The sequence below is a fragment of the Notechis scutatus genome, chromosome 3, assembly GCF_049901735.1.
Source record: "Notechis scutatus isolate UNSWTSFEM ecotype Mainland chromosome 3, rNotScu1.2, whole genome shotgun sequence".
Taxonomy (NCBI): Eukaryota; Metazoa; Chordata; class Lepidosauria; order Squamata; family Elapidae; genus Notechis; species Notechis scutatus.
The window spans coordinates 175,018,260-175,044,049 of record NC_142011.1 but is presented as its reverse complement, the minus strand read 5'-3'; the positions used below and the strand labels follow the sequence as shown (position 1 = coordinate 175,044,049).

At 35.1% G+C, this 25,790-nt stretch overlaps 1 protein-coding gene across 9 annotated transcripts in view; it reads left to right on the top strand.

The window, feature by feature from the left end:
• The window catches only part of NCOA2 (nuclear receptor coactivator 2), a 120,471-nt gene that overhangs the window by 22,475 nt on the left and 72,206 nt on the right, over positions 1 to 25,790 (top strand). The gene's annotated exons all lie outside the window — the stretch shown is intronic.

Genomic DNA, 25,790 nt, shown 5'->3' with positions numbered 1-25,790 from the left:
AAAAGAATTGTGTGCAAACATTTTAAGATACAGTATTTTCTCATCTGAAGTTTGAAATAAGGTACAGTGACTTTCCTCACAGAACAATAACATTGATTGTAATTTATTCAGCTTTTCTTTGATAAAATACATGATTCAATGTGGTTTTTATTGTGCCTTTTTTATTGACATAGGAAATAGCCACCCCTAAAAAGAAGAAAGGGGAAGGACAAAAAGTGAGGACTACATGGAAGGCTATTTTTTATCCTTCATGAGAATTCTTACATTGAAAAGAAAAACAAAACTTTAAAATGGATATACTTCTAAGCATGTCCACTTCCCTTCTTTGGTATTGTGCCCTGATATCTTTCCTGTGACTTGGTTAGATTTCACTTGTATCTGTGCTTACCTGTTTTTTAGTTATCTGTATTATATATTCTAGATTTGCACAAAAGAAAGACCAGGCAATGCAAAGGGTATTAAATCTTTAAGGCATGAGCAAAGTTTGCATGAATGCATAAAGCATCCATATCTCCACAAACCTTTGATAAATTAAAATATGAAAGGGGGAGGGATATGACTAAACTAGAAAAGAATAGCAACTTATTAAGTTGCTAAACATCAATGGTTTACTTTTTTCAGTGGTACAGTGATTTTTAAAAAAATACTAGACACATTGAGTTACCATTTCAGAGATATTACCTAAACAGGGAAACAGAATGACTAAGGTCAAGCAAAAAAGCAAAAACAACTTCGAACTTCCTTCCAGCTTGCTCATTGAGTTTCCTTGTGAGAATCTGACAGGGAGTATTGGAAACCTTTCCTTCCCCTCTCTCCTCTTCGGTATGTGGTTATTGATGGGTGGGGGGAAGTAGTAAGGGATTGAGAAACAGTTACAGAATATTAAAAATGAAGAAGCCAGAGCCTAGCAGCAGCCAGTAAACTGATGCAGCCACAGCTTTTCCAAATTTCATTGCCTTGGGGTCCTGGGTCCTGGATTTGGGACACATTCTCTAAGTTAGCCCATTTGAGGTATCTTGGTTCAAAAATTGTTGCCCCATGATGCACCATTTCACTATTTAAATGTCATGATAACAAAAGTTTAATAGTGTGTGTATGTGTGTGTGTTGTGTATATGCATGTGTATGTGTATGCATGTGTATGTGTGTATGTATGTATGCATGTATGTATGTATGTATGTATGTATGAGTAACCATAACTCACTTGTGTCAGGTGGCAGCTTCTGTCCTGCCTGCAACTAATCGGTCTTGAAGTGATCAAAAGTATTCATCTAGATTTTTTAAAACTGCCTATGTGTCTTTTCAAAGAAGGATTCCTCCTTCATATTTTTTTTCAAGGTGTCCTGTAGAATCTATCTCATTGCAGTGAATAATTTTCTGAATTTTAAAGTTAAACTTTAAACAGTATTTGCTGCTATCAAACAAAAGCATCAGTGACTAGGCTTGTGCAAATCCCTTGAAAACAAGTATTTTGCAACACACAGGGGCATATACAAAGCACCCTTCTTCAGATCAATAAAGCATGACATCAGAGCTGTAGTGTTGTGTACATGCATATGGGAGCACTTGTAAAGTCTGGGAAAAGAGAGATGGCTGCCTCAATCCTTTGTATATAGGCCTATGTGAAGCAACTCTTTCAAAGGATTTACATAGATAAAACAGTAATATAAGTGATCTCTGGAGTTATGCACCATATGCCTTTCTTTAAGAAAAGAATCCTTAGGATTGAATAAGGAGGTGGCCTAAAAATGCCTGAAAAGCTGTTTTAACAAAGGTTGTAAAGAAAACAAAAAAACAGCTGATTACAGAAAATCAATTAATTGTTTGCTATTATGATGATAACTAAAATGCCAAAAGGCTTAAAAGCAAAGTCAATATAATAAGGAGGAAATGTATGAAAGAGAATTAAGCCATGTTTTAACTTGTGTCTGTGTAGGAGTAAATGTTTTAAAAGTTCAGATGTGCATTTTAAATGCAACTTTTAGTAGTTGAAATCTGGCATATACTATTAAGCATAGTATGTTTATTCATGGAAAGAAATAAAGATATTCCATACAGTTTATATTTCTATAATACATAGTCATCGTGGGACCTGTCATTAAGTTTTGCCTCTTCATTTTAATCTTTTCTCTACCACACAACCTATAATATTTAACCTTTATTAAACCTTTAGTAATGAAGCCAAGGAAGTATCACTGATCTCTTCCTGTTGCCAGTTCTTTCAAGTTGTGCGAGCCAGTTTTCCTTGTGATTCACAGCAATAGTGCAAACACAACACTAAACAATGCATAAACAAATGTTATAAGAACTTATGCTAAGAATGAGTGCTTTCTCCTGTGATTTAATTGCAGGAATAAAATACACTGCTCCAAAAAATATAGGGAACACAAAAATAAGACATCCTAGATTTAGCAACCCATGGAGGTCTGGATTTGGAGTTACACCCAAAATTAAAGTGGAAAAAAACAATACAGGCTGATCCAACTTTGATGTAAGTCCTTAAAACAAGTCAAAATGAGGCTCAGTAGTGTGTGTGGCCTCCATGTGCCTGTATGACCTCCCTACAACGCCTGGGCATGCTCCTGATGAGGTGGCGGATTGTCTCCTGAGGGATCTCCTCCCACACCTGGACTAAAGTATCCCCAGCTCCTGGACAGTCTGTGGTGCAACGTGGCATTGGTGGATGGAGCGAGACATGATGTCCCAGATGTGCTCAATTGGATTCAGGTCTGGGGAACGGGCGGGCCAGTCCATAGCATCATGCCTTCGTCTTGCAGGAACTGCTGACACACTCCAGCCACATGAGGTCTAGCATTGTCTTGCATTAGGAGGAACCCAGGGCCAACCGCACCAGCATATGGTCTCACAAGGGGTCTGAGGATCTCATCTCGGTACCTAATGGCAGTCAGGCTACCTCTGGCAAGCACATGGAGAGCTGTGCGGCCCCCTAAAGAAATGCCACCCCACACCATTACTGACCCACTGCCAAACCGGTCATGCTGGAGGATGTTGCAGGCCGCAGAACGTTCTCCACGGCGTCTCCAGACCCTGTCACGTCTGTCACATGTGCTCAGTGTGAACCCGCTTTCATCTGTGAAGAGCACAGGGCGCCAGTGGCGAATTTGCCAATCTTGGTGTTCTCTGGCAAATGCCAAACGTCCTGCATGGTATTGGGCTGTAAGCACAACCCCCACCTGTGGATGTTGGGCCCTCATACCACCCTCATGGAGTCCGTTTCTGACTCTTTGAGCAGCCACATGCACATTTGTGGCCTGCTGGAGGTCATTTTGCAGGGCTCTGGCAGTGCTCCTCCTGTCCCTCCTTGCACAAAGGCGGAGGCAGCGGTCCTGATGCTGGGTTCTTGCCCTCCTACGGCCTCCTCCACGTCTCCTGATATACTGCCCTGTCTCCTGGTAGCGCCTCCATGCTCTGGACACTACGCTGACAGACACAGCAAACCTTGCCACAGCTTGCATTGATGTGCCATCCTGGATGAGCTGCACTACCTGACCCACTTGTGTGGGTTGTAGTCTCCGTCTCATGCTACCACTAGAGTGAAAGCACCGCCAGCATTCAAAAGTGACCAAACTATCAGCCAGAAAGCATAGGAACTGAGAAAGCTGGATTCACTAAGTAATTGCATGATCCACTAAACCCAATAAACCATCATTATGAAGAAACATGGATAAGCTGATGTGTAAATGACCCAAAACAAGTTGTGAGGGCAGCTTTTAATATTAATCATAATTAAGACTAACAAAAACTGTATAGGTTAAATAGCAGCAATTTATTGAAAACAGAAGGAAAACCTTCCTACACTGCTCAAAAAAATAAAGGGAACACTTAAACAACACAATGTAATTCCAAGTCAATCACACTTCTGTAATATCAAACTGTCCACTTAGGTAGCAACACTGATTGACAATCAATTTCACATGCTGTTGTGCAAATGGAATAGACAACAGGTGGAAAGCATAGGCAGTTAGCAAGACATCCCCAATAAAGGAGTGGTTCTTCAGACCACTTCCCTTTCTTTTGTCAGAAACCTCCCCAAAGGTCGCAAATGCGAACATGTGACCCCAGGACACTACAGCCATCATTAATACATGCTGGTTGCCAAGCACCCAAATTTTGATCATGATAGCAGGAACACTAGTTGTAAGTGTAAGGGCCAGTTCTACCTTTCAGCATTATTGTAACGTTCAAACATTTGTCAAAGTTGAGAACTAACTGTATGGTTCCCATTTTATTTTTCCTAGACTCTTATCCAGACATTCTCTCTCACCTTTTAAGTTTTTAAAACTACAAAGAACAATCCCCTTGTAATGTTTTGGGATCTGAGAGAAACTGGGTTTAATTGCATGCAAACATATATAACATTTAGGATACAGGTGGGAGTATAACTTAGTTTTCTTTCACACTAATTCTCATCCTGTGGTTAGCTGGGCTTAGATTTTTTTACTGATATCTGGTGTCAACATTTCCTGATAGTATGATGAGAGATGGACTTCTAACCCATTGGTCACGCTGAACTTGTGGGAAGAATGGTTATTCTAACCTTATGTTTTTCTGGAAAAGTCATGTTTACCATTTATAAAAAAATACCTTTGATGGGATCCTATCAGTTAATGAATCAATTATCCAGGTGGACTCTTTTGTTGAATGTGTTGAAATTGAAATGTAGGATAGACACACTGGAACTCTTTATTTTGGATTCTTCCATTTGATGAGGAATTGGACTCGGGCATAAATGGGACTTCCAGCTCTAGTAAATCCCATTCTTATAAGAGAGTAAAATGTATAAAGAAACAAAGTAGCCAAAGAACCAATATTATTGTATTTGGGTTTGACAAAGATTCAGTTGTGTTACTGAAGACTTACACTCTTGAATTCTTATTTCTATTCATCTTAAACAAAATTAATATGAAAGTTGGCACTCTCCATTGAATGATTTCCCTTTCTGACCTTCTGATCATGAAATAAATCATGATCAGTACTGCATTTCTTGTGTTTTTAGAATACTTGGCAAAACTGATGACATTCCTGGGATTTAGAAAACACTTATTAAACAGAAGAAATATGCTCTTATTTTCAATTTTTAAACTTTTTAAAAAATAAAAATTGAGATGCTTGAATGTTTGTGTAAAAGATATTCCTTATGACTCAGTCCTTTTCCCTTTATCATTTTTTTCATTTGTTCAATGCTAATATTCAAGTACTATGAAGTGTAAATTTCCATGACATTGAAGCACTTATAAGTAGTCTTTGACTTACAACAGTTTGTTTAGTGCCATTTGAAGTTACAGTTCCACAGGAAAAAAGGGACTTAACGACCTTTTTTTACACTTAAGATCACTGCATGGTTACAAGATCAAAATTCAGTTACTTGACATCTCATATTTATGACGGTTGCAACGTCACAGGGTTATGTGATCACCTTTAGCAGCTTTCTGACAAGCAAAGTCAATGGGGAATCTTAACTTCTTACTAACTTAATAACTACAGTGATTCACTTAACAACTGGCAAGAAAGGCTGTAAAATGGGACAAAATGTTTCACTTAGCAACATAAATTTTGGTTTCTTGTGGTTTTAAGTCAGGGACTACCTGAATATCTATGGGTGATATTACTAAGGTAAAAAGGAGAACAAAATTGAACCAGGGGTTGCATTGTCTATTTTTAAACCTGAGGATTGACATTATTATCCAATCAAATCTTAGTTTTCTGTTTCTTATCTATTTTAATACTGTATATTAGAAAACCCTATTTAATACAGCTCAGTAGGTTTCTATGACTGACTGCTTCCCACATAACAGGGGAAATTGAATTTGTTGTATTGGTAACAGTATCTATATGTAATACATTTTGGAAAATCTTGGTATAAACTGATGACATCAATATTTTTATCAATACTGTGATGTAGGCTAGATAGAGAAACTTGTTTGAGAACAATTCAGTTAGCCTTGAGACTGAGTAGGAATCTGATACAGTTATGGTTTCAAGTACTAAGAGTTATTAAGAAAATACATTCATTTAATTACATTTGGTGTGTTTTTAATTTTCTCTGTGACTTGCTGAGTTTATAGGAATTATAGGAAATAATTCAACACATATTTACCCCAAACTAAAGCATAGTGAGCAGGATTGGGCTGCTATATGGTTGGGTTTGCTGCCAAATATGGATGAGGCAATCCACTATGATTGTGTGGAAGCCAATACAGTACTGTCCCAAAGTGGTTTTGGTGATTAGTGGTGTACTTTGGCAAATATTGAGTTAACTTTAAACTATGCACAAAATTTTTATTAGCCATAGCATTACGTCTCTGATTTGGATTTCATGTCTATGAACAAAAAACCCAACATATTTAAAGATAAATATTATTACTTAATTGTGAATGTTTCTTTTTGTTTAGGCTAAAAGCTGAGTGGACACTTTCCGCCTAAAAGGGCTAGATATCTTTGGTTTCAGGTGAAAAACTAGTCTATATAAATGTAACGGCAAGAAAAAGCCAGTTTAATTATTATTCTCAGGCATTGCATTCTAGCTACCATTGTAAGGTTTTATTAGTATAGAAAATAATAGAATATCTGAATTTTAATGTCAGATTTGTTTTAATTTTTTCCCAATATTAAATTGGACATATATTCTGAATTTTTTATTTTTTATTCCAAACATTATATTTTGAACCATATTTATACATCAAAAACCTGTTATTGCTACTGCTGTTGTAAGAATTAAAACACAAGAGTAGATTTTCGATCTGTATATTAAAAAAAAAATCTTGCGTCAAATTAAGATGCATTTAATCTGATTATTTGTCAAACTATTACACTTTATAATTGAAATGGTTGATGACCATATAATTGCATTTGCTTGGATTTTTCCTTTATTGAAATTTAGTTGCTGCTTCTCATTATTTTCATACATTCTACATCCCTCCTTGGTTAGTGACTACTTCAGTTAGCAACCATTTGCAAATATAATGGTAATTAACAATAATGAAATTGGTCATTTTCTGACAAGTGTACACATTTATGACCAAATTTTGTATCTCTATAAAGAAGACACTGAAGTGAGAATAATATTTGTGAAGCTATATGAGAAATCAAATAAGAAAACTTATCTGAATGATGGCAGCAACCAACAATCTTCAGGTGGCTCTTCCCATTCACATGTTCACCATATTACTTAACAACTTGCCCATTATAATGAAATTCAGTCACTAGAACACGGGTGTTAAACTTGCCGTGTCATGTGAAGTTTCTCAATGTTCTCCACATTTGCAGAGTTGGCATGGGTGTGGCCTGCGCATGATGTATCTGGCCTGCGGGCCTGTCAGTTTGATGCCCCTGCACTAGAGGAAAGATGTTTGTTTTCTTGACAATTGTTTCTGTAGTATTCATTTGTACATTCACATTCATTTCAAATGTGATATCCAAATTAATAAATAAATAAATGTATAGCCCTTCCTCTGAATGGAATGTATTTTTAAGATGACTTTGTCATCTGTGTAGCTGGACACAGTTGCCTTAAGGTGGGATTTCCTGCTGTGAGAATGTGATAACCAGAGTGATTCATCCTAAAAAGTCAACCTTACTTTCAGTCAGATTTTTTGGGGGGTGGGGGTGGGGGGGTTAGCAGTGAATGTTATAGTCAAGGCATCATCAAACAATGTGTTTAATTCAAAAGAAGCATAATTAATGCAGGAAAAAAAACACATTGCAGATCAGTAGAAGCAATGATAACTAAAATGTATTCATAAAAGATGAATATCCTTTTAATTAAGAATCTCCTCTCCTTCCAGTAATGTTTCTTCCCTTTCTTTCATTTTCCCTGATTTGTTTTGACACGGTATAATATTCAGGTAATATGGGCTTTGAATAGAACTTATATTCATACTACTGAGGAATGCATCTGTGTTGTGTCCCCATTCCCTAATTGCAAAATGGCCTTATGTCCTAGTTTCAGGGTAGTGGCTCTAGACTCTAATTGTTACTGTTTGCTACTATGGGTGGGGTGAACAAAACATTGTTATGCAGAATCTAGTTGGGCAGCATTCTCTTGGTCTAGAGAAGGATTCATTTGGTGTGTTTTTTTCTCACATACGTTTGTGTAGAGTTTTCTTCTTTATGTCCTACTTATGATTAATAATTTGGCCTGAATTCTGTAATAACCTGGACTGCAAGGATTGTCATTTTATCAAATATCAGCATCATTTTATCTTCTGATCAAATTTTGGGCTGAATTAATTACCTTTTTATTGTTTTTACAGTATTGTGGTTTTGTAGCACCTCATTCATTTTAGGTAGCCTTTATAATCTTACTATCTTTGAAATATATATTCATTGACTGGAAAAATAAACTTTTTAAAAAGTTAACATTTTCTCTTGATAGTTGGCCTTTTACTGTTTCTTGCTTGATTATACTATGCTGCTTTTTAATTTTCCCTTGTAGTACTGAAAGCTGAAACAAACTTTGCTTTTATTATTTTGCTTGTATTTTTGCTTGTATCTTTTTGAATCAAGACATCAGTATTCCAAAAGTCAATGTGATTGATTATGAAGTTTATCAATTTATGCAACCTTCCAAATCAATTGACTCTGAGTTATAATAAAAAATCCAATTAAAATGCCCAACTGATAAAATTATTTTTTTAAAAAGTAAACAAGAAAAACAAATAAAATTACTTCTCATTCCAGGGTTTGGGAAAGAGCCAGTTTACTACAAAGTTTACTTAAAGCACAACAGGGCAGTTACTGTAATATTTAAGATGTGCCTATTTTCTTTTTAGAGAGAATAAATTGTTCAAATCTGTGCATCAGATGCCTATTTTTTTCTCATAGCACTATATTTAATGAATATTAATGTTTTTTCCTTTAAAAATAAATATATGCCACAAAGGATAAATATTGACTTAAAAATCAAAATGAAGTATAGTTATCTCTCTGAACAAGAATCTCTCTATTACTGTAGTTACTTATTTATTCAATTTATATGGTTACCCATCCCACCAAAGAAACTTTGGGCAGGAAACAAAGTTAAAAACAATAATATTATAATTATAAACAATGTAAGATGTTGTTGTACTGTGGTATATATAAAGTATGTGAAATATCACCAAATTGTATTACAGGTAACTCAGAAATATAATGGAATTCCAAAAACATTTTCTTGAAATAATTATTTTATTTTATTATTTTATTTTGGAAAATATCTCTTTTCTATACTTTGCCATTCAATCTTGAGAAATAACTCTTCAAGAGCTGATGTAAAATACATGGAAAAAATGGTCTTGGTAGTTGAACATGTCTTGTGGAGAAAAACATGGTTGTCTTGGAAATTAATGAACTGTAACTGAAAACTTTTTCAAATTAAATAATTTACCAATCTGGATTGGTAATTGTTTGCATTGAAAAAATACTATACCTTATTCATTAAAAATTAAGTCCATAGAAAACCTCCCAAATAATACACAATGACATCCTGGATGTAACATCTCCAGTGATGGTATTCTATCGGTTAGGCCCGGTTCGGTGAAGATCGTCTGTGAGCAAACTGGGTAGCTACAATGATCAGCTGCTGGGACCGCCCAACTGCACTGGCTCTATACTGACCTTTATTTTCTGGTTTTGAAGCTCAGCTGCTTCGCGTGGCACAGTAGATTGTTGCGCATCAGCTGTTGACACAGAGTGCAAGATTGCAGGAGAAGGTCGGCATGCGCCCACCAAACCACGCCCACAGAACCCATAGTAAAAAATTTGAAACCCACCACTGTACATCTCTCTCCTTGCCATTTATTTGGAGAATATAATCATTTATGTCAGCCTGGTGTTTTTATAAAAAAACCACAAGACGATGTAGCTGAGGATTTTGAGGTCTCCTGGATCTAGAGATTTTCATCCCAGCTCTTTATGACGTCTAGTTCTACATAGGGCTGCTATCCCCCAGACAAATCTGGTAAACAATCTGGAAATCATTCTAGATTCACAATTCCTGTTTGAAGACCTGGTAGCAGCAATGGATTGATAGCCCTCTATATAAATCCATTTTATGGATGATTTGTGTCCATTTTTGCATTTGGAGACCTTACTCATGAAAATTAATCTGTTTGTCACTTCTACCTCATGCATGTTCACAGGTTTGCTTTTGAAAACTATGTGGAAGCTACAGCTAATCATATTGGTACAGGTAGTTATGGACACATATTGCTATTTCCCTGCAAAACTTTGCAAGTTATACTCGTTGCCAGTAAACTTCCAGATGCAGTTCAATGTATTTATTATAATTTGCAATGCTTTTCATCGCACAAGGCTTGTGTATTTGCAGGACAGCTTGCCTGTTATTATCTCCGACTGTCTCCAGGGTTGGCATGCTCTGAATCCCATCTCTTATATAATGTCATCTTACAGAAGGAACCAGGAAATATAGTTGTTGTACCAGCTTTACACATTATTCTTCCTGAGTTCCAAATGCCCTGACCCTGCCTACTTTTGAAGACCTATTGGATCAGGGTAACCTATGATCTCATCTGGCTATATTGTTCTGATTGATGAATTGCTTTGGCATAATTTGTTCTTATGTTTGACTATATGTTATGATTGTTAATAGTGCTATTTCTTTAATTATATACTTACTTGAGGTTTTTATATATATGGCTCCATATAAATTGACTAAATATAAATAAACCCTGAAGTAATTTCCCTGATTCATATTAGAAGTATTTCTGTGTTTCTTGAGTAAATGTTTCCGGCTAAGTATCAGTATAAACAAAACTTTCTTGAGCAAATGCCAACTTTCTTAGGTATTAATACTTTCTTCATTGATAGCTTCATTTGAGCCTTTGTTTACATCTTACTGTGGCCTCAGTGTTGTGGGAACTTCAGTGGTAGATCAGGTTCAAATACCTATTTATGAACTGACATATAAAAGCCATTAAAAGGCTTTCTGTCCAAGGTTGTTTTAGACCTGGATTCAGTCTAATATTTGTCATCATAATAGTAAAAATTTCCCCTGTCCAGTTGTGTCCAGCTGTAGTGGATGATGCTCATTTCCATTTCTTATGTGAGAGCCAGCATAGTCTGAACACATTTTCATGTGGCCAGCATGACAATATGCCGAGGTGCACAGAATGCTGTTGGCACCTATTTATCTACTCACATTTGTATGCTTTCAATCTGCTTGATGGGCAGGAACTGGGGCAGGTAACAGGAGCTCCAGCCAGCAAGGCCCTGTCTTAACCACCAAGCCATCATGTCCATCATCTTAATATTAAATTACTAAAGTCAACTACTTTTCAAAGGAAATATAAGAATATAAGCTGTACTCATCTATGTAGGTCAATTTATAATCCAATACTCTCTTTGTCTATTTAGAAAGAAATTGCATAGAATTCACAGAAATTTAGGAACTTAGTTAAAGTGAGAACAGGACTGGGTGAAAATGCTTGCTATCTGAAGGAGAATATAAATCCTTGAGGTCTGAACATCTATTTAATATCTGTTCAAAGTTACGAATGTACTCCAAAGGTATGACGGGTACACAGTTGCGACCAACCAGAGGCCTGAATAGACATGTGATCTGGATTTATCACTTCTGACCATGTTTAGTCTCGTTGCCATCTGGTGTTATGACAGGCAATTTCTGAGGCTCATATGATCAGCTTGCTTTTTTCCTCCCTGGTCACATGATCAATCAAGATTGGAGTCTTTGCAGCCAGCCTGCTTTTTTTTTACCCTCCTCATTGCTGCCAGATAGACAACTAGAGGAGGAGGAGTAAATCACTCATTGCTGCCATTATTGCTTCTTTTGTTGCTGTTTCTTTGAGGGCTGTAGTACTGTAGTTGCCTTTGTAAGTACTTTAAAACTTTCTTTTTCATTATAGTACTGTGCTTGTTTGTAAGTAATTTAGAAAGATAACATTTTTTTATTAGTGTATTTGTCTGCATTTGCTTTGGAACTGCTTACAGAACTTCTAGCCAGAGTCCATAGAAATCAGATTTAGTACTGTAAAGTTCCTTTGCATTAGGTTGTACTGTTTGTTTGCATGTAGTTGGACATTGCTTCCAGAAAGATCCTTTGTGTTTCACTGTCGTGTATATTTGAGATTACTTGCAGAAAAATGCTCTGCATTCTCCTGTACTGTACTGTTTTGACTTGAGGATTAGTGTGTGTTAATGGAGATTGCATGTAGAACAACTGATGGGCGGGTGGCAGTGGTTCCTTCTGGAGGTTCCACCAGAGCCCTGCAAATTCATCCACCAAACCCAGTTTTAGTCTCAGCAACTGTCTGCATACGCTGTAGTACGGAGCCACCTGGTCCTCCCTCCAGAAGCTCCAGCTGGGGAGCCTGCAAATTTTGTAGCCTCTTGCTTCACAACTGATGGCAGAGCAAAGAGCAAACCCACTAGGGTCGTACCTGGAAGAGTACCTGTAATATGGTGGCAGCCCAATTCCAAAAAATGATTCAAGGGTACTCAATCTTATTTAAACATGGGCAATAGGTCATGCCTCGCATCAAAGTTGTAGGCCAGCTTAAGCATGTCAGGCCAAGGGGCAGCAGCTACAGACATCTGCAGAGGAGCCAATGTGTGTCATGTCATACAAATTATACATGTTATATCATTTTATATCAAACATATTAGTTGTGTGATAATGATATATATAGTATCTTTTTAATTTTTCTATCAGACATTTGTGTATACAGCTATGTCCTTTAATGGCTCACTATCACTGCCTGTCAAAATCTGTTGCTTGAAGCTGTTGACTCATTTTTCCACCTATAGTGGTATTGACCCTCAAGGGCAGAATGAAAAATAATTATTTCATCCAGTTTATTGAATTTTATTACACAATAAATACATGATTTCAAAATTGTATGGGATTTTTCTAATATTTTCATGACAATGTACTTTGAGGAGTTCTCAGTGGTTATACATAGAAAAGGTTTTTATGTTAGGGAGTAAAATTGTTCTATGTCTGCAATTGAAATTATGCAATACCTACAGATCTTACGATATCATCAGTCTCCTGTACTTTCGGAACTCAGAAGCACTGAAGAAAAGTCATTAATGCCATATGTATTTTTACTATAGACACTAAGAAACTAGGAAAAAAAACACAGATAAAAAACTATTTTTGCTGTTAGTAAATTAAAGATGATATTTTTGCATAGCAAATCATTTTCAATTTAGTGAATTGCTTTATATTTATTCATTTTTGCATATTCTACTCAGAAGCATTAGTTATCTGATTTTAAAGATGTTCAATTTATTTTGCTGTTCATGTAGCAAGAAATATGATAAATAAATTTATCTCAGTAAAAGTTTCACTTACCTGTCAAGTTATACATTCTTTTCTGTTTGTGGCTAATTTAGTTTTACCCTACCCCCATCCCAGTTGTGTTGCAATCAAGACTTTTTCCTCAGATGTTGGTGAATAAGGAAAATGCAGTGCATTAATTATTGCTAATAAACATTGTTTAATAAAATTATCTTAATTTGTACTGGATGAACTACTTTCAGATGCTAGTGGAGTAAAACACACTGAACAATACATGCTGAAGCTTGCACTTAATTTAATTATTGTAAGCATCTATCCTAAGTGCATGGTAGCCATGTCTATACCTGTTCCAGGCAGAGCTGCTGAAAACTTCCAGGCACTTCTGGCAATATCATAAGAAAGTTCTAAAAAATGCAAAACAAAGTACTGAAGATACAAAACAAAGAACATGAAAGATAGTGAATATACGCAGATAGATTGTGGAAGAGACAATGGATTTACACAAGATCAATTAGGAAAACAATTATTGTGGATGTATAGAGATTAGCTTCTGATCACTTGTAGTAAAAATTTGTTTGCAAATGCTTTTGAAAAATGCTTTTTAAGAATAGTATTCTTTTTCCTTTGCACGTATTTTTAGAACTCTGTATCTCTACATTAAATGTACCTTTGTTTGCCAGTATTCTATAACTGCTGTGAAAATACACTTCAGTCTGGCTAGCAGACTTATTTTGGGTGGAGTGGTTGAAAATATTTAAATAAGAACAGTGTTTTGAGTCTGCATTTATAGTTCTGTTCTGTGCAGTTTTTTTAGGTAGAGTAGATCAACATTTTAGGCAATTATATAAATTCTAATCTGGAATGTTACCTTATGCTACTTATATTTCCTAATGAGATAATAGTTATAATGTAGAATCCTTCCTCAAATATAGAGAATTCCTTACATTTCCTATGATCTCTATCGAGGAAGTCTAGAATTTTAAATGTGAAAATGAATGAGAAATATAAATCTTAGTATATATGTTTTGATTTTTCTATCAAGTGCTTGGCAGCATTTGTGAGTAACTCTGATCTCAGGCAAAAGTTACAGATTTCTTACTGGTAGACTGGCACAGGGCTCTAATTATCTACATGTACTTTGGATTACCTGAATGCATAGTTGTTGTTGTAGTTGTTATTATTAATGTTATTATTCACAGTAGTGTTTTTTTTAATCTTGACTGTTACATATTTTTATCAACTCAAGGCGGCAAACATATTTAATACTCCTGGCTCCTATTTTCACCACAACAATTCTGTGAAGACGTTAGTCTGAGAGAGAATGACTGATCCAAAGTTACCCAACTGTCTTTCATGCTTAAGATTGCCTAAAAGTTAAAAACAACTTGTTATTCTCTTTCTGATGAAGCAATTTTGTCTTATCTGGAGAGAGACCGTTAAAGGTTAGTCTTGTAGACTATTTCAATTCTGTAATTGATAATCTTATGGAGGCATTTTGGTTGATTAAAAAAGGTAACCAAAACAAATAAAGATAGAACCTCTGGTTGTGAATGCTTCTGTTTACAACTAAATCGGGTGACAACCAAATTTTTTTACTTCTGGTCACTAATGGGTGCTCAGGTGGCGACCAAACAGCCGCGGCAATTTGCCCTTCCACAACGCACAATTTTTTTAATACGCGCATGCGCTTCCAGTAATGACCAAATCGGGTGACAACCAAATTCTCAGAATGGATTACTGTCGTCACCTGAGGTTCTACTGTAATTCTTAGTTGAAAATTTTAATTCATTATAAATATTGAAGATTTTCTAGGAGATTATTTAAAGCATCATGATATTTAGCATCATAATAATTTTATACCATAACAGATAATTTAAGCAAAAGTACTTAATGGTTAAAACTATTAATGTCCTTGCCCTCAAAAATACTTACTTGCAGCATAGTCCAAGATAAGACTACTCCAGAGTATGCTTCACTAAGTTTCTTTTGAATTTCATTGCACTGTTCATGTGACATATTGAAGTCAAGAGGAAATTAAGTCATTGTAGAGATATCATAATCCTGTCATCTAACTTCTCCAGGTCATTGTGGTAATATCATAATCCTGTCATCTAACTCACCCAGTTATGCAAAGAGGGATTAGGCTTTCCTTGCCTGGGCTGTTTGGAGTCATTCTGACCCCTCCATTTTTTAGCTTTTCTTCTCTACTCCTGAAACAGAAGTGACATCCTATAATACCTCTGCAAAGCAGGAATTTTTTTTAAAAAAAAGCACACTTGTATCTTTTTACTCACTGTCCCCCAGAGGCTGGAAAAGAATGAAGTAAATAAGTCCTAACTTCTTATTTTAATATGTTCATCAGAGGTCTTTCACCCCCCCAAAAAACCCCAAAAACCGAAGGAAAGATTTCCCCCAGTGAAAAGTAGCCATTAAGTGATTGGCAATTTCATATGTAGCCATGCATTTCCAGGCACAGTACTTGAAAAATATTGTGTAAGGAGCAGTCAGTCATGTCAGCCTGTATAGCACATGAAAAAGAAGGCCCTTTTTATATAGTAAGAATCTCTTTTGAATAAATATGATAGTAGTTCATCTGTGCTTCAGCTAGTTCACCTTACAGAGTAGCGTTGGCCTCTGACAGAGTCAAATGTCAGGTTCTTATTTCTGAGTCAGAGAAAAATGTAAGTATTTCAGGTGTTTCTGTTGAAAAGAAACGGCTGCATTTATTCTGGTCTTATGTTTTCTACTTAATATAGGAATATCATAACTTTTTACAATAAAGTACATGAGGTTACACAAATAGAATGTTCTTTTTAGTGTTTTTAGTTTAAATAAATATAAGAAATCCTGCTTATGATAGATAGTTGGAACTATGATAATCAAAGATCCCCTGAAAAATGTTGACTGTGTTTGTTATTTTGAATGTTTTCTTTGTTACATATACATTTTAATAACATGACAGAAAATCTCAGCTTGTCCAGAGAATCTTGAGACAATCACTTTTTGTGACTAAAAGACTTATGTAAAGAAATACTAGTCCTAGATATGTAATATAAACTCAGATGGTTCTCCATGACAAAAATTCTAAACAGTCTCCTGGTTAAAAGTAATGAATTTTGATGACACTTATTCAATTAAAGAATGATGAAATTACCAGGCTGAAGGATATTAGAATGGAAGTCTACATTGGTTTATACAATTTGGGTGGGCAGGGTAGCTTTCAATTTAATTTTTAATGCAAAATTCTAGTGGAGTTCTTTATATACTTAATTACACTGTTGAAGATTTAAGATGCCCTTTTCTTATTGAAAAAAAGGAGGCCTGCCTTATTTGGAAGGCTTTTCAAAGTCTGAACAGATGGAATATAATTTTATTTTTCATATAATATACAGCATGATTATAAAACAACAACCTAGGCACTTGAATTATGTGCAAACATACACACACACAGTGCATTCAGAAAGTATTCAGACTCCCTTCACTTTTGTTATGCTGCAGCCTGATTCTATAGTCGTTGAAATTCAATTTTTTCTCATTAATCTAGACTCAGTATCCCTTAATGACAAAGTGAAAACAAATATTTAGAAATGTCTATACATTTATTAAAAAGAAAAAAAACTGAAATACCATATTACATATTGAGACCCTTATGAACAAAAGTACTTTGTTGAAGTACCTTTAGCAGCCATTATAGCCTCGAGTCTTTTGGGGCATGATGTGACAAGCTTTCTACACCTGGATTGGAGGATTTTCTGCAACTTGTCCTTACAAATCCTCTTAAGTTCAGTCAGGCTGGGATGGTGACTGTTGGTGGGCAGCCATTTTGAGATCCTTTCAGAGATGTTCAATAGGATTCAAATCTGAGCTCTGCCTTGGCCACTCTAGGATGTTCACAGAGTTTTCCCTAAGCCACTTCTGTGTTGTCCTGGTTTTGTGCTTAGGGTAATTGTCATGTTGGAATAATGGATGGAAACTGAACAAGGAGAGATTTAACCTGGAAATAAGGAGAAACTTTCTGACAGTGAGAACAATTAACCAATGGAACAGCTTGCCCTCGGAAGTTGTGGGAGTGCCATCACTTGAGACTTTCAAGAAGAGATTGGACTGCCATTTGTCAGAAATGGTGTAGGGTCTCCTGCTTGGGTGGGGGGTTGGACTAGATGACCTACAAGGTCCCTTCCAACTCTGATTACCTGTTATCTGTTATCCGAATGTAAATCATGTGATCATAGCGATGCTGCAATGGTCATAAGTGAAAAATGGACATAAGTCATTTTTTTCAGTGCCTGTAACATCGAACAGTCACTAAATGAACTGTTATAAGTCGAGGACTACCTGTATAGAGAGATAAGTGCTTTTCCAAATCATGTGCAATCAATTTATTTTACCACAGGGGGACTCCAATCAAGGTGTAGAAATATGTCAGCAATGATCAAGAGAAATGGGAGGCACCTTAGCTAAATTTCAAGTGTTGTTGCAAAAGGTCTTAATACTTATGCCAATAGGATATTTTAGTTTTTTTTCTTTTTAATAAATGTACAGACATTTCTAAAATTCTGTTTTCACTTTGTCATTATGGGGTACTGAGTGTAGATTAATGAGAAAAAAATGAATTTCAACAACTGTAAAATCAGGTTGCAGCATAACAAAATTGACAAAAGTGGAAGAGGTCTGAATACTTTCTGAATGCACTGTATGCATTTTTAAACACATATTTAAATTTTAAGTATTTTTATAGTATATTTAAGTAAATAAATATGTTCTCATTCAACAGGTACATTGACAGAATTATATTAAATATAATCATGTTTACTTTTGGGGAATAAATCTACTTGTGTAGTTTCATTAATATTTGTGGACTATGTATTAGCTAACTTCAAATGTATCTGAAAAAAGTTTCAGTATGACATTAGCCATAAGAATCAGAACATGGGGTAAATGTATGGTATTTCAATTTTAAAAGCTTTTAAATTTAAAATGTAAAATATTTAAAAGCTTGTGCAAGGATCTGCATGTCTTTTCAAAAGCTTCTATATTACCAGTCTTGTTTCAAATGAGATGATTTGAAATTTCAGGCAGTTTACTGTGGCATTTTGTAAATCTATACCAGCTGCATAAAACAATGCACCCTATATCCAGCATAGGGTGTATTCTATAATCGGTTTAGGATGCATAAAATATGTTGTTAGTAAAAAATGGGTGATGGTAAGTTTGTGCAAATTCCATATCACCAAAACATTTGTCAGTGAAGATACACCTATATTTATCATTTCAGGGAAAAGATTTTCAAATGTTTAGAAAAGTTTTCTATTACTTATTACAAGCGATGTTGCTTTTAGAAGTTGAACTTATTTTTCAACTTTTGCTGCTATTTTTATTAGAACAGTAGGATTTTAACCACTGCTTAACAGTGTTTAAAAAAAATTGCAATACATCTGTTGCAAGTGATAGGAAAAATCCAGAAAACTGTTTAAAATACAGCTGTCCTCTGTGTGTGTGTGTGTGTGTGTGTAGCTGAAATTATGTAACCTACATGTTGAATTAAATTCTGAAAAGGTGAAATATTCTTGAAAATTCATTCTACAGATTTGATTTGAAAACTGTTTCAAGTAATTGACACTTCCCTTGTTTTGAAGAAGTAGCCTTGCCTTAATTAGTTTCAACATCAGAGTCCCATCCACTCAAAACATAGTAAACAGAACTTCTGACTTAGCAAAAACAAAGAACAAAGTCCATTGTGGACATGTCTGCAGATTTTTGTTAACTACTTACTAGCTTTCAACAATACAGTTGAAAATGTTGAAGACACTTTCTAATTTTTATTTTTATTATTACATTTTTATCTCACTTTTATATTTGGTCAACACAAGGCTGTGGACATACCTAATATCTGGGTCTTATTTTTCCCACAACTATAACCCTGTGAGGTGAGAGACAGAGTGATTGACACAGTCATTCAGCCAGTTTTGACTTTCTTTTACTTTCTAAGCCAACACCTTAACCAAACTGGCTCTCATTTTTCTAATATTAATAGATGGATTCACATTCGTATTTTAATAGATTACCAAACAAAATGATAAGTTGTTTTTCATACAATCGAAGAAATGATAGATATCTATTTTATGGAAAGCTTTTGTCTTGTTTTGTCGAATGTGGCCAAAAGGCTGCTACTACTACCGGTAGTCCTTGACTTATGACAGGTCGCTTAGGAACAGTTTGAAGTTATGATAGATCTCCCCATAGCTACTGGGTATGACCCAATCATTGGGTATGACCCAATTTTGAAGTTCCACTGGAACAGACATGTGATTCCATTTTGGGTCCTTGCAACCAGCCCACATTTGCAGCCATTTTCAGCATCTTATTGTCATGTGACCACAATTTTTGGCTTTTTTTTTTTTTTTTGGCCAGAAACTGGTTTTTACTTCTGGTTTCTGCCAAACATTGTTTATAGGCCAAAATGGGTTCATTTAACAACCATCACATTTGCTTAATAACATCACAAAAAAGATAAAATTAGGTAAGTGTCACATGGTGACCTTATTGAACACTATGACTTACAACCATTATTCTAGGCTCAGTTATGGTTTTAAGTGGAAGACTGTATATATTTTCTTAAAAGTCTTTCGAAATCAGTAAGCCTTAGTTTCACATTAATGAATGTCAGATTTTAGCTTTTGATATTACATTTTAATGTTTTACTTGAAAATATTAGTAGATTACATATATTCAAGTACATAGACAGGTGTATATAAACTATTTAAATTTTTTAAAAGGTTCAATAGATTCAGCAATCTTGCTTCATCAAGGAGCAAGGATTATTTGAGGAATGTCATCCGACAAGGAGTTGAAAAACCAACTCCTCGTCATTTATAAGTAGTCTTGAGTACAGCAACTTGTGGGCATATTCTGAATATCCATAATTTCTGAAAGTCCATTATTATCAAAATCCAAAATTAAAAAAGGACTATCTAGCAAACTTTTTTCATGGATTAAATAAATTTTGTAGGATCCAATCTGGGTCAGTCACTGGTACCAGAGGATTTTGTCTTCCAAGCTTTCTGACTCGTGCTGGAGCCCATCTTCAGGGAACTTCTCACTAGACTAACATGAGTCTGAAAGCCCAGAAGACAAAACTTTTGATTTCAGTGACTGACCTAGATTGGATCCTGCAGCATTATTCTGGGACGTGTATATTCACCTTCATTCATAAAGAAATTTTGCCTTTCTCAGTTTCATCTATGCTGCTGTGTAAATTTTGTTGCATTACCTCACAGATTTTTAGTATCAAACCACTATGCTTAGGCAAAACAAAATAAATGTTTAGAATTTTAGAAGTACAAATTACACATTTTCTTGGTAAAGTTTACATAATTTTCTTCAAAATCTTTTTTCCTGGGACAATATACTGTAATTTGCTTGGGTACAATGGGGGACGTCAATCAGATTAATTTCCAAAGGGAGAAATTTTAAAGATTCTGGAATACCTAATATCTCAATTAAGGCCATGTACAAAATTCTGTGATAGTATAAAGTTATCTTTCAGTTTTTGAAAAGTCAGATAAACACTATCAATTGTGTTTACAAAGAAAACAAGGTTCCAGAAGGTAAAATTATATTTTATTGAGCATGATACATGATCAATGCATGGACACAATCTGCAGAAGTCTTGCTGGCCTACTTATGAGCTAAAAACCAATGACTATATTTCAGAGCCTTATCAGTATAGCACTTCATGTGTTACTAATGCAAAGCTATGTACTTCAAATAATTCATTTTATAGATATGTAGGAAATCCATGCATTCCTAAATCCAGAAACTACTGTATAGCTTTGTAGAATCATAGGGCTAAAAGGGACCTTGGAGGTTTTCTAGTCCAAACCCCTGCCCAAGGAATCCTTATATAAAAAATCCTTATATAATTCTGGACAATCTTTTTTTTTTAAAAAAAACAAACACTCCAGTTTTTTTAAAATAAAGCATGCAGAACAGCAGAGCAAGCTGGTTCCATTGATTAATTGTTTTTACTGTTAGGAAATTTCTCCTTATATCAAAGCTGAATCTTCCTCTGACATGCTTCCATCCATTGCTTTTTGTCCACTCTCAGGTAGTATGGAAAATAAATCGACACCACTTCCCTGTGACAGTCCTTCAAGTATTGGAAGACTGCTATCATATCTGCCCTGAGCCTTCTTTCCATTAGGCTAAATGTACCTATTTCTCTTAGCCGTTCATCATATGATTTAGCCTCCAAACCCCTCATCAGCTTTGCTCTTCTCTGCACGCTTTCTGGTGTCCCAGCAATCTTTTGTACCATATGGCCAGAACTGGACATAGTTCAGGTAGTTCTCGGGGCTCAACAGTTATAAAAGAATTCCTGCCTCAAGCAGGGGGTTGAATCAAAAGACCTCCAGGATGCCATTTGAAGTTATAATGACACTAGAAAAAGTGAGTTATCACCCTTTTTCACACTTGTGACCATTGCAGCATCCACAGTCACATGATCAAAATTCAGATGCTTGGCAACTGACTCATGACCATTACAGCAATTTGAGGTCATGTGATCACCTTTTGTGATCTTCTGGCAAGCAAAGTCAATGAGGAAGTCATATTCACTTAAAAACCATGTTACTAACCACAGGGATTCACTTAGTACTTGTGGCAAGAAAAGTCATAACATGGGACAAAACTCACTTTCACTTAGCAACAGACATGCTGGGCTCAATTGTGGTTGTAAGCTGAGAACTATCTCTATTTAAATTGTGGCCTCACCAGTGCAGTATAGCGCATTAGACGTTTATAGGAACCTTGTTTTGCTGGTTTGATACATACTTACGAACAAAAAGATGATTGGTATTCTAGAACAGGAGACTTAAAGTCCACAAGTCTTAAAATTGCTAAGGTTGTAAACCCCGGTTCTAGAACACAAAACATCCTGGAGTTATAGAACACAAAACATCCTTGGATATATTTTGTAGTTAACTTTGCTATCATCAGTCTGTGTCATGATAGTTGTGATTAGTGGCTATATCCTAAGACACCTTGTTCCATTTCTTACCTAAGGAAACAACTTTGTTGACAAAGCAATGTGTCAGCAGACCATTGTAGATGTAATACCATGTGATCTACTGTCTGAGCTTCTTAAAATTATATACATTCAGTATAGGACCATTGTTTTGTTTTAGATTCCTTCACATATTAAGTCTAATATAGTCTATTTTAATATATATTATGTATAAATTAGAACAACTTTGTAGATGATAATACTCAAATTCTAATAATTTGAGACAGGATTAGTTTTTTTGGGAGGGAAGCAGAAGGGCCAAAATAAGTAGATTGAGGAAACAAACTGGATGAGCAAGGTCATAATTTTCATTGTTTCACTGGCTTATAAAGAAGATAGTAGGCTTTCCCCTCCTTTAAATTTTAGCATTACAGAGATTCACATTTCAAAATAATAGAAGTTCAGATGATATGTTCTTAGAAATCATGACACCTCAAAAATTAAGTTGAGGGCCAACATCTAATTTTAGGCAGAGACTGAAATTGTTCGCTGAAAATGTTAAAGGGAAGCTGAAAAATTATTTTTCTAATATACTTTTATGCCAAATTAGACAGATAGTGATATAGAGTAATATTTTTGTCTGGTATCCTTTCTCTTTAATTTGCTGCTGTGGTCTCAGCTATACATTGTTGAATACTACCTGTTTTTATTTGTGTTAGTTGTTAATGATGCTGGTAGTTCTAGTTCTAATTTTTTATATTATTTCTGCTTCTTTTCTATTGCATAAAAACCTTTTACTACTATTATATTGCAGTATATTTCATATGATCTGCAGTTCAGTACTACTGTCTAGCCAGCCTGCTGTCATTTTGTACATGCTCCTTTAATTTTTACTTCCAAGTGGGTTACTTTGTATTTGTCCTTGTAGAAGCTCATTTTATTTCTCACTGCGTTGTCTATTTCTGAACATTAGCTCTGCTTCTGCAGTGCTCACTATTCCACCTATGTTCATATTGTCTGCAAATTTAATCAGTGGCCTTGCCACCCATTCCTCTGAATATGTGTGTCTAACAGGGAGGGGGAGGGGGACTGGAAAGGAAGTGTTTTGCATGAATAAAGAAATATGGCAGTTAATATTGCTAAGTAGGCTAATATAGCCTTTTGTGGTTTTTCGTTCACAATTCTTTTTAAAGATCATATATACTGTAATATTTAAATTGCATTTAAATAATATTGGTATTGATTTTTAAGACATGCAATGTTTAAGTAACATCTGATAATTTTTTCTTTTTGTGCAATTTAATTCTGTATTATAATTTTCAAAGAAATATCTAAAATCAGAGCTTCAGATTCATTATGTATATATCCTTTTGATACAGTTTGCATCCCTAATTGAGGTCTGTGCCTAAAAATTTTATACTAATATCTGAGAATTTTAAAACAATTCCCCATTCCCCCCCAAAAAGAAAAAAGAATGGCTATAGTTAAGAAACTGGGCTATGAATTAAGATATTACTATTAAATTTATATTTAAATTTCTATCCAGAAACCACCCAAAGCAGATAACAAAAATAAATATAAAATAATTATTTTAAAACAGATTTAAAAAAAGTAAGCTGCACTACAGGTAGTCCTTGACTTACAACAGTTCATTTAGTGACAGTTCAAAGTTACAAAGCACTGAAAAAAGTGACTTATGACCATTTTTCACAGTTATGACCTTTGCAGCATCCCCATGGTCATGTGATCAAAATTCAGGTGCTTGGCAACTTGTTCATATTTATGACTGTTGCTGCATCCCAGGATCATGTGATCACCTTTTGCTACCTTCTGACAAGCAAAGTCAATGGAGAAGCCAGATTCATTTAACAACTGGGTTGCTAACTTACCAACTGCAGTGATTCACTTAACAACTGATGCAAGAAAGATTATAAAATGGGGCAAAACTCTCTTAAGAAATGTCTCAATTAACAACAGAAATTGTGGAGTCAATTATGGTCATAATCTGTTTTAACTAATTCAGATTGAAAAGACCTGCAGGTCTTGGGTTTGAATGCAGCTCCTTCAGGATGACATTCCATCACTTGGAAACTACAGGGGAGACGGCCTCTTCTTAGGTGGCCAAGACATAAATCTTGAAGCCAATGTATGTTTCAGAGGACTTTTCCTGCTGATAGTGCAGGAAATGTGCAGGTTGATTCAGATTGAGATAGCCGATCCTTCAGATAATCGTTTCCTAAGCTGTTTATTTTAAATCCTGTTGTATATCTATGCCATGGATTTTTAAGAATCTTCTACAGTACTCTGAATCTCCGTGTATCCCATGCAAGTTAGAGATCATATTTATATATCTTACTGCTTTGTTATTAATATGATAATGTATATGAAATTATTTGGATACTTCAATTTTATTGATTTATTTTGTAGAGTTCCCTCTTTCCCCTTTTATTTTGTACCAGATCTACATAATTCTTCCTCCTCCTATGTCCCCTATTATAGGCTGTGTAAGAAGTGCGTTGGGCTGAGAAGACTGGCCCAAAGTCATCCAGTCAGCTTCCTCCTAAGTGAGGACTGAAGCTGACAGTCACCCTTTTGCCACTCCAACATCTTAAATTATTGTAGTATTACTCTACAATTCTGTTTTGCAAAATCCATGCAAATTGTAATGTTTATGGTCAAAACAATATAGAGCTTATAAGCAGATGTTGCTGCTATTATTATGGTTTGAATATAACTTTACAGCAAAGTTTTAGCATTCTTTCGTGCCAGCAAATAAAATCAAGTTTTCTTCAGTGTATACTACAATATATTTTGTCATGTGTTTAATCACAGTACAAATGTGTTTCATTGAATTGTTTTTTTCATAGCAGTTTGACAATAAAAATCAGAAATACCATGTCAGTTTTCATCCTAGTGGTTCTCTGACATTCTGAAACAGAATGTCAGACTTCAAAAAGTCCATATATTAAACCTTGTATCTTGTGTTAATAATTGAAGGGAAGTCTTTAACCCATCTAAAGCTTGCATGTTTTCTGTGAGTTATATTTAAAGCATGCATCGTCAAGAAAAAATGAATTTTGCATACTTCTATTCAGAAAGGAATTTGCTATGTCCATTGTACTTATATGATGTACTGTTTTTAAGATTTTGGTATAAGATTTTGGAACATTCATTGCCCAAAAAAGATGAAAAAAATCAGAGATAAGAAAATAATACACATATTTTTTACTATATGTGACAAGGACAAAGGAGAATATTATGGAGCAAAACAAAATGCTTCAACTAAGCTTAAGGCTGAAAATCTAGAGTCTGTAAACCAAATTATTACTTATGTCTTCTAGGCATCATGTATAATATTGTTTTCATTCTACATTAATTGGTTATAGCTAGGATATATGCATTATTGAAAAGGAATAGCATCAAAATGCTTTCTTTTTTTTCTTCTGTCTCTGTATCTCCCCCCCTTCCCTCCCCCCTTCTAAGAGATATACGATGTTGGCACTTTACT